A 17,837-nucleotide genomic window follows, 5' to 3' on the forward strand; every position below is an offset into this window, starting at 1 on the left:
TTATTTTATCTTAAAATTTTTTGTTTATTTATTTATTTGAGAGAGGGAGAGTGGGTGAGAGACAGCACAAGCAGGAGGAGCAGCAGAAGGAGGGGGGAGAAGCAGACTCCCCACTGAGCAGAGAGCACAAAGCTGGGCTGGATCCCAAGACCCCAGGATCGTGGCCTGAGCCGAAGGCACACCCTTAACCAACTGAGCCACCCAAGTGTCCCAACATTACCTATTTTAAAGACTTGTTTAGGAAGAGGACTCTAGTGTACATTGGCCCTCATTTTGTGTGACTTCCCTGCTGCCTTTGACATTGTTGACAATCTATTCTTCAAATTCTCTTTTGTCCAGGTTTCTGACACTTTATTTTTCTGATACATCTTCTTGCCTTTTTGACAAGTTCTCCCTAATTGGATTTTCTTCCTTCTACCTTTCGACTCTGGGGTAGACCCTGCTCCTCTGTTCATTTTACTTTATTTTCACACTCTGAGAAAATTAACCTCTCTCTATGGCAGTCTTCTCACATTTTTTTTTTCTCTGAATTCCTACTGGCAGCAGCAGTAATTAATGCAGATTCATTCCATCCTGTGTCTTACCTTAAAACTGTTTTTTTTTCTATTTCATAACACTTCACTGCAAATGCACATAACAGGGTTTTTTTTTTTTTTTTGGAATTGCAAAAGTTTTAAACATTTTCTCCATATTTTGAAATATATTACCAAGGGCTATCTCATTATATCCATGGCTTTATGCAGCCCCTGTCTGTAGCCACGTGCCCTCAGAGCAGAAATACCATCGGAGAGGTTCAGCCTTAAATTATCTCTGTCTCCCTCTCTGACCTGCATCCCAAATCCAGGCAAACTTCCCTCTGGTCAGGATTTTACTTGACAATTCTGGCAAATATCTGACATATAACCTGCTTAAAGCCAAATATATAACTTTCCCTTCCAAACTGAATCTCCTTTCTCTGGAAATGGTATTATGACGCTCTTGGTAACACAAGATTAAGATTTCAGTGTTATTTTCAATTCCTCCTTTAAGTTCCATATACAATAACTACATTGTATTATTATATTCTACTTCTTACTCCTTCATAGTCTAGCATCTTCCATAGTACATGAAACAGCTTTAATCTTCTGGGAGTCATGAACTGCTTTGGTCATCAGAAGCCCATGCATCCCTCCCCAGAGGATCTATATTGTAGTACATCTGTAAAGGGGTTCAAATTCCCCAGCCCAATAAAATGGCTTTACCAGCCACTTTCTTTTTTCTTCAAGACTTCCAAATTGCTGTCAGATTTATCTTCCTTAAATACAGTCTTTATCAAGCTATTAGCCATCTCAACAATTTTGTACCATATAGTGCATAAACCACTTACAGCATAAAATAGAAGAGTTGGTTGAGGTTTTAACATGTAATAAGGGTTTATATGACTCAACAACTTAATACATATTATTATAGTTAAGATTCACAATAAAATTACATGATAAGATCATCTTCTTTTATAAGGAGGAAAAAGTCACATATATGTGTAGGAGAGCTGGACTTAAAAATCCAAGTCTCTCTTACCTCAAACCTTATGATTTTTCTGTTAATTCAAGTTGCCTTCATTTGCCATCTTCTCTAAAACCCAAAAACCTTACTCTGCCTTGAATAAATGTCTTTTCCCCAAAACTTTTTCCAGCTTTGTATTTCATGTCTCTGCTCCAGGCAGAGTTCCCTCATCCTCCCCAAACTTGACATATGCCCATGAGTTTTCATACATTGCCTCCTCACCTAAGAAAAGGAAAAAACAATCAATGGCCCTTGCCCTTCCTATCCAACTCTTTACCCTCTTTCAAGGCCCACTTTAATTTGTGATTTCCTTTTCCATAGCTCCCCCTGTGAATATCCAATCAGTACTTTTAAACATACATACACTTCATTGTCATTTCCTTTAATATTTTTCTCTGCAATCATTTTGTACTATTATTAGCTTAGCACTGTGTGTAACCTCCCAACCCATTAAACTATAGGCAGTTGAGGGAGCCATATAATTTAATTTACAAACAGCGGGGGCTCCCTATATCTGTTGAATGATTACATATGTATGCATAAATGACTCATTTTCCTAGTATACAACCCCGCCACAATTGTCTAATCTTTATTTTTCTCTGAGCTGATTTCTTTGTGATTTCTTTTTGAAGTGCAGTAACAAAGAGTGTTGATTTTTTTCTTTAAAATGTTAGTCAAGTATTCACTTTAACCACACTGGAAACATATATCGATCCCTGAAGGGAGTCCTTCATGTAAAATGGTGAAAAGGGAAATTTCACTCAACTCCGTGGTTCTCAAATAGGCCATTAGGCTTTCCTTCTGTCAATACTTACATCCCTCAATCAGAATAAGAGGTTGTTCCAGCTTGCTTTAAAAAAACAGAGAAATAGAACCTGTTCATTGTTGGAAATCTGTTAAATCACATGTTTAGTGTTAACTGGCTTGGGCATTGATGTAGAATGTTGAGAACTCTGCCCAGCATGCCCATAAATAAATCATCTGCATGATCCTAACTAGAATATTCCTATTAGCTGATCTCTGTGTAGCCAGGGAGTATGTCTAGTGCATTTTGATGGAAGCAAGAAAAATATAAAAATTCTCAGGTAATACATAGTAAATCAAAGACAGGGCCTAATACGGAAAGATTACTTCTTTGCTCCCAATTTAGATACTATAGAATTTGTTCTGACCCTGTGTGTAAAAGAACTGGATACTGGTCAGCCCGGGTGGCTCAGCGGTTTAGCACCACCTTCTGTCCAGGGCCTGATCCTGGAGACCCGGGATCGAGTCCCAGGTCAGGTTCCCTACACGGAACCTGCTTCTCCCTCTGCCTGTGTCTCTGCCTCTGTGTGTGTGTGTGTGTGTGTGTGTGTGTGTCTCATGAATAAATAAATAAAAATCTTAAAAATAAATTAAAAAAAAAGAACTGGATACCGAAAAGAGATCTAAAACATGACCATTAATGTTTACTTATTCAGTAGAGTATTTGAACCACATTTTTCAGCAGAAGGAATACATAGGCAATTCACTAATTCTTTCAATAAACAAATACTGACTTACAATACTAGGCTATAATCTCTGCCTTTTCCACCTATTCAGAATTTATCTTTCGGTAAGACATTGGACCTTCCTTTCCAAATTGCATTCACATCTAGAAATCACAGGCAGCTATAGGCTCACCTTTCAGTCAACTAGAATATGTATTTATTTCAGAAACCCACCAGTATGGTGCATTTTTTTTTAAATTCTATTTGAAGTATAACATATATACAGAAAATGTACCATTCTATTAATTTTCAGGAAGGAAACACATCCATGAAATCATCAAGCAGTTCAGGAAATCAAACAATACCAATACTTTTAATACACTCCTTGCAGCATCACCTAGACTCCACTCTCTTTCTGCAAAGGTATAATTACTATCTTGATTTGTCTGTTTTTTAATTTCACCAAGTTCAGCTCTTGTGCTTACCTGAAACTCACCATCTTCTCATTTGCATCTTCAAACTTATTAATCACATTTCTTTTAGGATCTCTGATTGATAACTGCAATACTAGTTCTCCAATGGGTCTCTCTATTATTTGTTCATTTTATTTTGATCATTTGATTCCAAGTCCTGGTATACCTGATAATTTTTGTTTTGAGTGTCAAATATTAAGTATGAGAAATTAAAGTGGTGTTTTGAAGCTTTGGAAGATGTTACTTTCCTCCAGATTCAATTTCTCTTGCTTCTAGAATTTAATTAGAGACTGAGTTTTGATTTTCCTGAGGGCTAGTTTAATTCTGATTTACTGAAATACACATTTCTTCTTATGGCTAGGAATAAAGGTCATTTCTTTCTAAACAGTCAGGTATGCTTTTTTCATTGGATAATAAAAGTTGCATGGACTCAAATTCCATTTGACAAATACCAGGAAACATAGCTTTAAGTGCTCTGTTCTACTGAAATCATTCTACCTCTTTTACCTTCCATTATTACTTGACTTTGCTTTTCTTTATACATTTGTGATTTCATTATGTTGTTACTTCTTATGTAAATTTTTTTATGGAAGGAGATGGGGTAAAAATATCAAATTAATAAACATAGCTATATGGGGTTTGAAAAATGTTTTGCATATATCTCAAGGGTGTACCAACAGATCATTTTAATTTTGTTTTTGTTGGTGGTGTTCATCTGTTTGCTTTGCTTTGCTTAATATTTCTTCTTAGGAATTTTGTAATAGTATCTGCATTATTTGGAAAACTGTCCCTCTCCCATTTCCACAGTTTTGGTGGGTATGTTAGTTTCCAAGGATTGCCATAACAAAGTACCACAGACTGGGTAGCTTAAGACAAGAGAGGTGTTTTTTTTTTGTTTGTTTGTTTTGTGTGTGTGTCATAGTTTAGGAAGACAGAAGTCCAAAATTAATTAATGTCTCAGTATTCGGTCTTTCTTGGGGTCTCACATCAAGAATCTACTCCATGCCTTTCTCCTAGTATCTCATGTTTGTTGGCAAATAGCGGTCTGTAGATGCATCACTCTAATGTCTGCCTCCATTGGCATATGGTGACCTCCTCGTGTTTTCACATGGTTTTCTCTTTGTGTATGTCTGTCTCAGTATCTCTCCTTCTCTTCTCAGGGCACCAGGCATATTGGATTAAGGGTCCACCCTATTCTGATATGATCACATCTTAACTCATTATGTCCATGATGACCCTATTTCCAAAAAAAGCCACATTCTGAATTTCCAGAAAGATATGAATTCTTGGAAGACAATATTCAATCCATTACAGTGGAATGACCAAGGATAGTATTCATCCTTTTGATTACAGCATTAGTCAATCAGATTCCTCCCAGATTTTACATATAAAAACTAGTAAGAGAGGATTTCTCTTTCTTTGTGGATCACCACAGGGAGACAACGTAAGCCTGAAAAACCTTTCTCATCAATGTTTTTTAGAGAATGAGGCTAATATAAAGAGAAAAAACAGAACTGAATGATGGGAGGAAGATGGGGGAGGGATGGGAAAAAGAAGGATCTGGAATTCCTGAAACTCAGAGCAGAAACAAATAAATCCCTTTATTTGTTTATCTATGAGATTGTTTGCTGCAACTGGAAATTATTGTTTGTTTGTTTTAATAGAAAGGATTTTCAATAAAACCAAACACAGGGCGATTTTGCATTCTAGTGAGAGGGCAAGTGAGAGAGAGGGAAATTTGTGTAAATTAAAAAATATATGTGTCAATATACCTATTGACACAATTTTAATCATTGGATCTGTTTCCAGTGTTTTATTCTTCAGTCTAAATATGTACCAATGATGGAATGGTTAAATAAATTAACGTAATTTGCATTTTAAATATTGTGCTGGTATCAAAATTGTGGGGCAGTTATGTGTACTCATATGGAAAAGGCTCCAATATTATGTCAAAAAATAAATCATGGAACAAGGTGTATGTTTTGATACCATTTATGAAAACCATGCTTGGGTGCATATGCACCTATATATACACCACACACTTAGAAATATATACTGGAAGGGTATATACAAACCTACTAATAATAGTTATTGTTAGAAAATGTGGGGATGGAGAATTTGGGGCAAAGAGAAAAGGTTTCTATTTTTATCCTTCATAGATTTATCCTTTCTGCGTATTTCCCCATATATTCCTTTACTACTTGCTTCATTAAAATCAAACAAGTCAACAACACAAAAGGAAATAACTGTGGCAGAGTTATTTGCCTCCTCTGATAGGCTGTATTTTCCTTCATCTCCATGTGTTCCCATAGTTGTGGAGATGGTTGCCCTTTGAAAAAGCATATATGTGTGTCACACACATAAGTACCCGTAGGGAGTAAGTTATCAGCAGTGAATAAAGAATGCTGCTGAGCTGAGACTGAGTGGACAGAACTGTTCCTTAGCCTCGGGCTATTGCTACCATGGGGCCATTATGACCCAGTCTTGTGATCTTTATATATATTTCTGGATGCACATTTTTCCACCTGTCTGGAGGATAAATTCATAGAAGTTGTCCTACTGAATCAAAATAAATGTACATTTTACATTCTGATTGATTGATACAACTAAACAGAAGAAGTCAGCCACTCTTACTGGTTTAGCTTTATTAAATGCCTTCCTCTGATATTTATGTGAAGTACAGAACTATTTAGATCTTGGTGAGCACTCCCTAAATATAATGTGGACTTTTTTAATAGGAAAATAATTTTTAATAAGAAAATTTGCTTTGTGTTCTCCCAGAGTGCAAATTTGAAATGTTCAGTGTCAAAAAATAAAGAAAAATGGCATTCACTACTCCCTTCTCGTCCCCACCCACATCAAAGCTGGTATAGCTGTCTCTGAAAAGTAGACATCTTTTACTTACAATGAAGCCAACAATAGAGACAGAACCCATCCTCATAGCAACAAATCCGATGCCTCGAGAAGAGCCAAGTGGAACAGCACAAGGCCCTGTGCCAAAAATCTGAAGATGCAGGAAGTGCCTTGGGATGGGCTCCAGCTGCAGCGGAAATGTGAGAAGCCTCAAATGGTTAAAAGGAAATAGTCTGCCAGAGGAGGGACTTGTGTGTCGCAGGATGTGTTGCTACAAAGAATTTCTCTGGCTCTTTGTTGTTAAGTTATCTGATACTGTGCATATCAATATTCTTTTTTTACTGAATTTTACTGCATGAAATAGGAAAGGGGCATGGAAGACACATATTGATTTCACCCCTTCTGCTGATGCTGCACCGTCTCGTCTTGCCTGTAACATCCCCATGAAAACACCATTGAAGGGTCAATGAGCTGTAAAATGGTTACTTTTATCCTCCAAAATAATATTTCACTAATATCTATGCTTGGAGATTCATACACTATTTCAAGGACATAGATTTATTATGAAATGTAATCTTTGCTCTTAGGGAAAGCATATACTTTTGTTAAAGAAGAATTTCATCCAAATGGCAAATATAAACAGAGATGAATGGATTCATCAGTTTAAGATCTCTATAATGAGGGAAGGGGCAAATAACATTATTCCTGTTAAAGATTCTGTTTGATAAAATGAGCCCCCGTATGATGTGATCTTCACCAAATATACTCTGTGATGGAATCTGGAATATTCATAACAGAGCTTTTATTTGTGAAGTTTCCTTTTTGTATCAAAACACTTTCACATACTCTAACTTGCAATTTATGCCAATTAGCAATCTTGTGAGTTTTGCAAATAGGTGTTAAATTTGATTCACCCATGTTACCTCAAGTGTCTTTGTAAAACAGGTCATGGTATAAAATTCAATAAGCAATTTCAAGATTAGAAAACTGAGAGGTTAAGTATATTACCCAAGGTCATCCTAGTTAGTAACAGAGTAAGGCCTGCACTTCTGCAGAGCTCAAAGGTACAACCACTGAAGTCCTACTTGCTTTCATCTTCTCTCTTCAGAGAGAACGTGTGCTCTTTCCTGCAAGCTCTTCTCCTGCTCACTCTCTCAATAATGGGCATTATGATCTCAGAGCCATTCTCCACAACAAGAAACTTTTCCTCACACTGCACTACTTACTATACTTATTATCGTGTGGCATTAGTTGTGCAGTTTGGGCTCCATTGAAGGAATATTATTTTCAAATTGAAAAGAATAAAATGCACGTGAAAAGATGCAATCAAGTCCAAATGCAGGTAAAGAGAGAGAATAAAAGAATAGCTATAAGCTTTTAATAAGCTCACATCACTAAGGCCTAGAAACTTTGGCGTGATGGAAAGAGCACACAGGTTGTCTTACACAAGTTGGATTTGAATTTTGGCCCTTACATTTTTTGCTGTATGAAATATAATCAAGAGTCTTTAGCTACTTTGAGCCTTGGATTCTTCAATGATAAAGTAGACATGGTAATAGCTATGTCATAGGGTATTTCTAAAGTGCTAAAATAATGATTGTACTTCATCGGTACTTAATAAATTGTAGCTATAATTAATGAGGTATGAAATCAACTGACTGAATTGACTCAGAGTGCACGTGATTTCAAGAATATATTCTAATTAATAAATGATTTATCAGAACTTTGGGAGAGATAACTAAGTATGAAGACTTAGCAAGTATTCACTGATACCAAATCATGATCCTTCCAAAGAATGGTGCTTTGGGGTCTACATAGTGGTCACATCTGGCCTGCAGTCTATTGTTTGGCCTGAGACCCAAGAAGGTGTTTATATTTTTAAATGGTCAGGGGGGGATCCCTGGGTGGCTCAGTGGTTTAGCGCCTGCCTTTGGTCCAGGGTGTGATCCTGGAGTCCTGGGATTGAGTCTCACATTGGGCTCCCTGCATGGAGCCTGTTTCTCCCTCTGCCTGTGTCTCTGCCTCTCTCTCTGTCTCTGTCTCTCTCTCTCTATCTGTCTTTCGTGAATAAATGAATAAAATCTCAAAAAAAATTTTTTAAATGGTCAGAAAAAAGAATTTTTAAAGATATTCCATAACCTGTGGAAATGAAATGAAATCTAAATTGCAGTGTGCATAAAGTTTATTGGAACAACAGCTGCATTTGCTGTTCATAATTCATTTGCATTAGGTCTAAGGTAGCTTTCCCTATAGAATGACAGAGCTGATTAGCTGCAGCAGAGATCATGTGACCAAAAAGCTTAAAATATTCACTACCAAACTTTTTACAGGAAAAGTTTACAGGACCCAGAGTAGAACATTAGGTCAGAGAAACACCCCAGACACATTGTATCTGTATTTCACAAAGTGTTTACATCAGCCACCTGTGACAGAGGCAGCTACTGGGGAGCAAACACAAGTGCCGTGCTGTCCTTCTGTAGTCTTCCTGGGAGGTGCCTGCCCTCTATGATTATATATCCAAAGTGTGGCCACGTGAAAAGCTTAGCCAATGAAATGTGAGCAAAAAGAGTATGTATCATTTCCAGGAGAGATTTTTCAAGAAGCAGGCTCTAGTGGATGACAGAGCCACAAAACCTAAGAGCTATGGCCTGTATTGCATGTCAGTGGTAGCAACTTGCCCACCAGAAACACCTGTTCTTGGACTTTGATTTGAATAAGAAATAAAATATTACTATCTCTCTAACTAATTCACTCTTAAAATGTCCTGAAAAAGATAAGGCAACGTGTCTGAATGAAAATACTTAAATGCATTTATTGATGAACATCGGCACTCAACCTGGGTCACTTAATCAATTGATGCCAACATGGATGGAAGAGGTGTAACACCAGAATTCTTCATCCTTGCTCCCACGTTAATAACCAGTTCTATGAGACCCAACTAGTAATTTTTAATGTGTTAAGCCTGCCTCTAGAAGAGTTCCTTTGGATCTACTTTTTTCTGAAAAGCCCAAGTGAAGAGAGTCACTAGGACAATCATTAGTGAGGCACATTTCAGTTTAACATAAAGACTAATTAAAAATAAAATAGAGAACTGCCCAAGCACAGTTACCTTGCAATGTACTGTGCTCTCTATGAAGTGGTGAAGCAACAGATAAAAAAACCATCATTAAGTCTAAAAAAGAATTCTATAATTATACAGGAGATTGGATTAATAATTCCTCTAATTCCTTCTAACTTGTAGTTCTTTAATTTCATCATTAAATGTTTTCTTGTTTTAATCATGCACTTATTATTTTGTCTCAAGAAATTTAAAGATCAATAAGTTGGAAGGCAATTTTGTCACTTTGGTTATCTATAAACTGATGATACGCCCAGGTCCTAACTATACAATTCAGGGACTTTGGATTAACTTATTCATTTTGCCATACAGTAATAAGGTATCCTGGGGAATAGAAAGATATGAAGGAGGAGGACTGGTGTATTCGTTAGGATATGTCCATCTGCAAGCAAGAAAATACCAATTAACAGTGGCTTAAATAATAGAAATAAAGAGATTTAATAATTTCACATCAAAGAAGTTTGTACTTGGCTGAGCCTGCATCAACTAAGAGATCAAAGTTGCTGTCATATACAGTAAGATCAATTAGTAATTAGGTAGTAAGTCATATTGACATATATCTGATTAGACATACTGAGAAGGGGTTATTGGGGTGCATGCTAGTGGGGGGGGTAAGGAAGAAGGAAGAAGAGAGAGAGAGAGAGAGAGAGAGAGAGTCTTAAGCAGGCTCCACCTCCAGTGCAGAGCCCTCTGTGGGGCTCAATCTCACAACTCTGAAATCATGACCTGAGCCAAAATCAAGAGTCAGACACTTAACCAACTGAGCCACCCAGGCATCCTTAAATATTTTTAAAATAATGAACGTATGAATGTCAATTTAATGTAAGTCTGGACAAATGCTCTTTAATGGTTATTTTCCCCCTGGGATTTGGGGAGATCTCTTCACATGAAGGAAGCAAGAGAGAATTTGAACAAACTTACTTCATTGCCCGCTGAAGAAGCTGCTCAGAAAAGAGAAAGTCACTGCTTATCAAGAATTCCTTCGATTCTTCTCAGAGTCAACCTGAATGAAGAGTTCCTTAGGCAGCTAGAGACAAGTTTTATGGATACAGTAAATAAATTTTTATTGCTAAGTAAGCCAAAATGTAAGCAGGAATGCTTAATGATACTCTAGATACCCCGGGAGTGAACTTTCGCCATCCTTCATACATTGCTGACATGTCAACTACAGCACTTCACACTTGACTGAGAAGCTATTAAAACAATTACCAGGTCATTAACAAGGGCTTTTAAGACCAGTTTTGAAACCATACTAGTGAGAAAATTTGCTTTGATAGGCATATTAGCCCAGAGGGTGGCCTGGACTTGGACAATTTTCAACTTCAAGGCCCTGTCCTCTGGCCTCTCTTCTCTTTATTCTTCTGATTTCTGGGACACTCCCAAAAGCTTGTAAATTATTATTTTAAATTTCATTAAAACCCCAACCATTTATGCCAGAACAATTGGAAGACTCTTGCTTGAATGCCTGTGGTTCTAAGTATCCAGATTCAGAGCAAGTTTTCTGTAACCAACCTTGTCCTGCTTGCTCCTCTCACAGCTTGAGGCCTTCTCTTACCTCCAACACCCAAGTGCACTGTCTTCATCAGGCCCATAGCTGTCCTAAAACTTCCACAGCAACAGCTCACCCTCCCTGCTCTTCCGGATGCCACCCAGTGCTTCCAAATTCCCCTCTCTCCCCTAGAGTCAACATTTCTACCCCTTCTCTCCTAACTAGGTACAGAGAGGAGCATGTACTCATCCTGGTCATAGTAATTGACAGAGATGATAAGTTTCTGACATGTCTCATGAAATATATGTTTGTATTTCAAAGAGAAGCCTATTGCAAATGGATTAAATGCTGTTTAACGTGTTAGCTCTGAGGAAAATAGTACTGTTTTGTTTTACTGAGGAGAAATTAAAGAACACAATGATAGTCCAGTTAGGAAGGTCTTAATTGTCTCTTAATTCATGATTAAATGAAAAGCTAAGCAATAGCCATTATTACCAGATGTCCTTTTATCTACCTCCCCTCTCCCCCTAAGGTGGGATTCTTTATAAATAGGCCTGACATAGAGATAGAGAGATGAATATGCATGCCAAAGAGATGAGCTCTAATGTAGCTGAAATCTGACAGCTAAACCAGGTGGCCATTCTAAGTGGGTATTCTGACCCTTTCATACTTTCCACAGGACATTCTGTGACAGCTTTATTGTTCATTGGGACACTGAGGAGTAGTGCCTTCTTACTCATTTATGGAAATATTAAATACTCGGCCAATGTGATTTCTAAATAAAGAAATGTTTGCAGCAGAGAATATACAGATATTACATTCTCTCTTATGGCAGATAGCTAGCCTATCTCAGAAAGAAGACAGAAATTTTGGAGAGAATTTCACCTAATACGCAATAGTCAAAATCTGTTACTAACATGGAGACTCAGGCTTCTTTGGGAGCTTCTACATAGACTCTTGCAGAACAGATAACAAGTATACTTTTGATTAGGAATGTCTCCCTCTTTTTTTATATCAATTTTACTGCCAGCACATCTCCTCCCACAGAAAATAAGTGAGTAGAAATCAGATCTTGATATTCTACTCGTAGAATCTGGCTGCAATCAACTGCAACTTTTATGGGAAGTAATGCTGCTGTTGGTTTTGTTTCTTTCATTTCTCAGACTACCGAAGAGACCTATTTCAAAATAGGTCTAAAAAATACAGATTGTTTAAGGTCTTAATACTGTTCAAAGCAAATTACTAATAATAGTAAAATAATGGCTGAACTTTTAATTTCAGCAATTTTTTGCAATAATTAAACAATGAAAAATCTATCATTTTCAGATGCAAGTGTTGCAGTTTGAGAATCCAATATTCTTTTTTTAAACATTTACATAGTTGACGTTGTAAAGCCCTTCTAGTACATATGCTTCTTTGTCATCTTTCAAATTGCATAATTACTTACCACATTTTTTTTTCTCATGTGACAGAAGAGACTGTATTAACTATCTGTTGCTATGAAAAAAAACTACCTCATGATTTAATGCATTAAAACAAGAATAAACAGGGATGCCTGAGTGGTTCAGTGGTTGAGCATCTGCCTTTGGCCCAAGGTGTGATCCTGGAGTCTTGGGATAGAGTCCCACATCATTCTCCCCATAGGGAGCCTGCTTCTTCCTCTGCCTATGTCTCTGCCTCTCTGTGTCTCTCATGAATAAGTAAATAAAATCTTAAAAAGTTTTAAAAAAACAAGAATAAATACTTCTCTCATAGTTTCTCTGGGTTGGGAATCTGAGAGCCACTTAGGTGAGTGATTCTGTCTTAGGGGTCTCTCTTGCAGGGCTGCAATCAGGGTGTTGTGTGGGACTACAGTTATCTGAAGGCTTACTAGACAAGGAAGATATCCCAGGTGTCTGACTCACATAGCTGGCAAGTTGGTGCTGGCTGCAGGAAGACTTAGTTCTTCACCATGTGGATCTTTCCATTGGACACCTTGAGAGTCATATAGCTGTTGCATTTACCCAGAACAAATGGCCCAAAACAGAGTAAGGCAGAAATGACAGTGTGCTTGATCATGTAAGCTTGGAAATCACACACTTTTGCTCTGCTGGATTCTACTGGTCATATAGATAAACTGACACAAGTGGGAAAGACTACACTAGGGCATGAATAGAAGGGAGGCAAAAATCATTGGAATCATCCTGGAGACAGGCTGCCAGATAGCCACAAACTGGAACAATAACTAACACAGAGCAGAAACCCAATAAATTATATATTAGTTGAATGATTTTTCTTTTTAATAAAGCAGAAGAATGAGAAGCAGAAAGTAGAATGCCAAAAGGACTGGCAATGCTTGAATTAAGTGTCATGTGCCCTATTGTCTACCATGTTTTGTCAACAAACAAGAAAGCTTTCCTCTAAGTTATTCATATAGGACATTATTTTTATTTTTGCTTTGTAATAAATATTTTAAAAGTGAACAGTTGGAGAAAAAGCAGTAATTATAAAAAGTCCCTTAAGATATTCAAATATTGGGACACCTGGGTGGCTCAGCAGTTGAGCGTCTGCCTTTAGCTCAGGGCACGATCCCACGGTCCTGGGATTGAGTCCCACCCTGGGCTCCCTGCATGGAGCCTGCTTCTCCCTCTGTCTATGTCTCTGCCTCTCTCCCTCTGTGTCTCATAAATAAATAAATAAATAAAATCTTGGAAAAAAAGATATTCAAATTATAACTTTATAGTTTCCTCATCTGAAAGTGTTTGACCAAATTAAAGCAGGGGACAGCTGAAATTAAACTAGTTTTTAAATGGCTATCATAATTCTTTTTAAAAATTATCTACAAATCAGGTTCTACATTGTTTTAGGACATTTCCATAAGGAGTTCTGTGAAAATAATGTGCATAAAATTAATAATCTTGATTATCCCATGTAGCATTTATAAAGTATCTAATTTCATCTTTTAAAAATAAATAATAAAATGAATAATATTTTTAAAAATCTTAAATGTGACTAAATCCTTTAAATATTTCCCTTCACTTAACCACTCCTTTCCCAAAAGATCAATGGGTTTCCCCACTGGAAGAGGGAAAATGATTTTTGGAACCAACTCTCTGCTTCATCATTTCCTCTTCAAGTCCATTTGTCCTCAGAATTCGTAAAAAAAGTGAAGATCCCCTTAGAAGTCACTGGTGCAAATTAGACTTTGGCTTGAAATTTTTGAAAATTTTCTGAGCAGTAAAAAGTTCTCAAGACACTAAGAACCAACTTTGTTCCTTTGAAAATTAAACATAATTACTTCACTTGGAAGATTATTTCACAATTCAGTGGATTCACTTCCAGGAAAATTGTCTTGGTGTCAAACCTAGTTTAGTTTTTTTTCTTCTTTGTACCAGACTTACAGTAGCTCTCCTTTATTTCATGAGGCACCCTGCAGGGAATAGGAATGCTTTGCAAATTAAACACTATTTGAATAAATTCAACATGGAAATGAAGGCCTTTATTATATTTAGCCTTTGTTATTATATATAATTTTATATAATTATAATTAATTATAAAATAATTGATTTTATAATGTAAAAAGATTAATAATATAATTTTATTATTAATTATAAAATAATTATAATTTATATAATGTAAATTATACTTAGCCTTTGTTATTCTCCTTTGTGTCAATGATGATGGTCAATTTCATCATGGATATTCATATTACTATAAATGTGATGCTAAGAAATCTCTAATATTGCCAGTGTTGGGTGAGAATATTGATGTATATGGATTAGTAGCTAATAGTGTGCTACTATTCTCTTTCATGTTACATTTTTCCTTGTCCATCTCTTTGTTTCATCAACTTTCTGCAGCAGTCATTTAGTAACTAGACTCTACTCTGCTTTTTTGGGTTCTTTTGTTCTCTCCTAGTAAATCATTCTCCCAAGCCTCTAAAAGACTCTTGTTTTTCATCTGAACTCATTCCAGATTTGTTTATTTCTTTAACATTTATTTTGTTTTGCTTTAAATAATGAGGTGAGCAGCCTTGATTACAGAGCTTCATTGAAAGGGAAACGTATAGTTTTGGCTGCTTGACTGATGGATATAGATACAAATGTAGAGATAGAGAGATAGAGAGATAGATAGATGATAGATAGATAGATAGATAGATAGATAGATAGATATCCAGAGAAGAAGTATTATATAATATAGTAGAAGGAGCAGAGGATTATGAAATAGGAACCCTGGTTCTAGGCCTTGCTATTATACCTGCCTGGCATGATTATTTGAGGAAATCACCTAATCTCTCTTGTCTGCCCTATCTTCATTTACTCATTCATTCCAAAAACACATATTGTGTGCTTAGGGATACAGTCATGTATAAGACAGGCTAGGTTTCCCCTTTTTTGGAACCAAATTGTTGTAAGAATTGACAAATTATAAACAAGTAAGCAGAGAATTTACAATCTTTAGATTTGATGATTGCTTTTAATAAATAAACATGGGAATTTGTTAGAAAATGACAAAGGGTAAGGAGGGGGACTGTATTTAGATAGACAGGAAAGCCCTCTCTAAGAAGGCATTATTTGGATAAAAAGGACTCAGATATGGGATGAATCAGGGGACAAGCAAAAAGGGCAAACAAAAAACCTGTAATTTTTGGTGTTTTTGTTATTTCAGGTCATAATGTTATTTATATAACTACCTTTCTGTCAAGACCATAGTTTAAAAAAGTTTTGTAGGCAAATCTCATCATCCCACCCCTCCATCTCTGTGGTAAGGGCATAGATAGTATCCACATCTTTAGACGTAAAAAGTTAACTCTGAAATTATTAGAATTTATGTTCCTCTGAAGTGAACTGCTTCACTATCACTGGCTAAGAAATACTAGATTCTCCAAAGCGATCATGTAGATTTCTTTGGCATTGCCATGTGGTTTCACTTTTCAACTTCCTGGTGTTGAGGCCATTCCCCTCCCCACCCCCCGCTACATACCATTTCACACTTTTCCAAGTTAAGAGAAGAATACTTCATTACTTCATTAATTTTGACTTGTTGAGGGGAAAGTATATGTTTAAGCTTGAGAAAGAGTTATTAGAAAGTTCAAGATTTGGTTCTGACTCCACCGGTAAATAGAACATGGTAAGAACCTGGGTGAGAATTTGGACAAGTTATTTTAATCATTTGGGCCTCAGTTTCTTTCTTTATAGAATGTAAACAATGAACTAGATCAGCCTGTTTGTGAGAAGATTTTAATTCCATTGTCCAAGGAAATCTCTCATGGAATCCCAATGCTTCCATCAGTTATCATTTATTTTGTAAATGACAGAAACTAATCTAAGAAAAAAGCATTTATTATAAGAATATCAGGTGGTGACCTGAGTGTGAGAATCATGGCTCATTCTAATAGGGACTAGACATAGATAACAAGTACTATTCCCTCGGTAAATCTGCAACAGAATAATGTTTATACGTTATCACTTGAGAAAGACTTTCATAACACATTACCTGAGAAAATAACATAATATTATTTTCTTCCTTCCCTTTTCCTTTTCTGAGCAAAGACAAGGTAATTCTATTATTGACCAAAGAGCAATGCTCCCTTGTTCTAAACCATGCCCTAACCAAACTTACCAAATGCCTCTGTTCCCCCTACTACCTTGCCACGATTAATTTAATATTATATGCCAAAATTCCAATGAGTTAGCATCGAGTGAAAATCTAATTGCTTGGCGTGGTACATGTGCAAAAAGAATCTGCGGGTGGAAGATGACTAAGTCCCTATTCCTGAAGAGACCTCACGAAGACATTAGCACAGTAGGCCAAAAAAAAAAAAAAAAAAAGGACACCACAAAGCGATACCAGCATGTCACTGTTCTGACTAGGAAATTTCCTAAAACACTCCTAGACATGTAATAAATGTATCCTTCTTGAGGATTAAATATTTTTTCAAGCAACCTCTAAGTTTTTAGTCACTCTCCACTGAAATAATATTTGCTTATCATTAGGGAGTCCAGAAGGAGCTGTTCAAAATGCAATTTTCTCCCCGGGGCCATTCTGTTCCATGTTTATTGTTACATCTTATCATGTCCTCCAAAAAATAAAAATAGAAACTGCTTACTGGCAGTCATAACAGATGAATTCACCCTTCCTTGCCAGTAATCATGAAATTCTTTGCACATGGGATTTCTTCAAAGTAGTATCTTTTCTGACTGGGGGCTCAAATCTTTAAAGAAAAAAATTTTTTTTTTCTTTTTTTTAAGTCTCACAGAATTACTTTAAGGCCAACCAGTAGCAAATTTTAGCATATTGATTTTTTTTGTATAAATAAGCTGACAGAGGTTAATTGATTTGCCCAGGGCCATACAGTATGGCTGGGACTGAGTTTAGAAACCTAGATTTTTAGCTTCCTGGTGTAAAGCTTTGTATTCAAGAATGAAGATCTTGCACACACATAGTTTAAAAGCAGTACGTAGGTTGCAGAACTATTTCTGACATCTGGCAAGTGTCTAGGAAGTCTCACCAATGTAACTGCTTTTTGGTTTTTGCCTGAGATCCTCAGAGTAGAAATTCTCATAAGTACTGCCCTATCTGTAAAGTCTCAGACTTTGTTCTTCTCAAGAGAGTAGTGTCATGCTGAGGAAATCTAAAAGGGAAGCATATACTTCTTATACGCAGAGAATATTCAGAAATAAAAAAAAAAAAATTGCTGCCATTAACTCACAATGATTTCAATAATGACCTTTGTTCCAGAGGATCCAAATGCATATAGAGTGTGATTAGGATAATCAAGCCTTGAGATTATTCTGGGCCCAGGTTCAGTCTGGATGCCTAACACTTTACCTCAAAACAGACCCAAAACCTCAGAGAGGCCACAGGCTAAATCGACTTTCTTCAAGTCTTTCAGGTGAGGGGTAACCTGCTGG

General features: G+C 36.6%; 1 long non-coding RNA gene across 6 annotated transcripts in view; it reads left to right on the forward strand.

Annotated features, from left to right (window-relative positions):
* Positions 1 to 17,837, forward strand: part of LOC140624973 (uncharacterized) — a 76,394-nt gene that overhangs the window by 45,373 nt on the left and 13,184 nt on the right. The window contains exon 1 of one of the 6 annotated variants that reach the window (XR_012024393.1): positions 7,542 to 7,679. The exons of the other annotated variants lie outside the window; for them this stretch is intronic. This is a non-coding gene — a long non-coding RNA (uncharacterized lncRNA). Of the gene's footprint in view, positions 1 to 7,541; positions 7,680 to 17,837 lie in introns of those variants that run through there. 6 annotated transcript variants of the gene reach the window in all.

The sequence above is a fragment of the Canis lupus genome, chromosome 35, assembly GCF_048164855.1.
Source record: "Canis lupus baileyi chromosome 35, mCanLup2.hap1, whole genome shotgun sequence".
In the NCBI taxonomy this organism is placed as follows: Eukaryota; Metazoa; Chordata; class Mammalia; order Carnivora; family Canidae; genus Canis; species Canis lupus.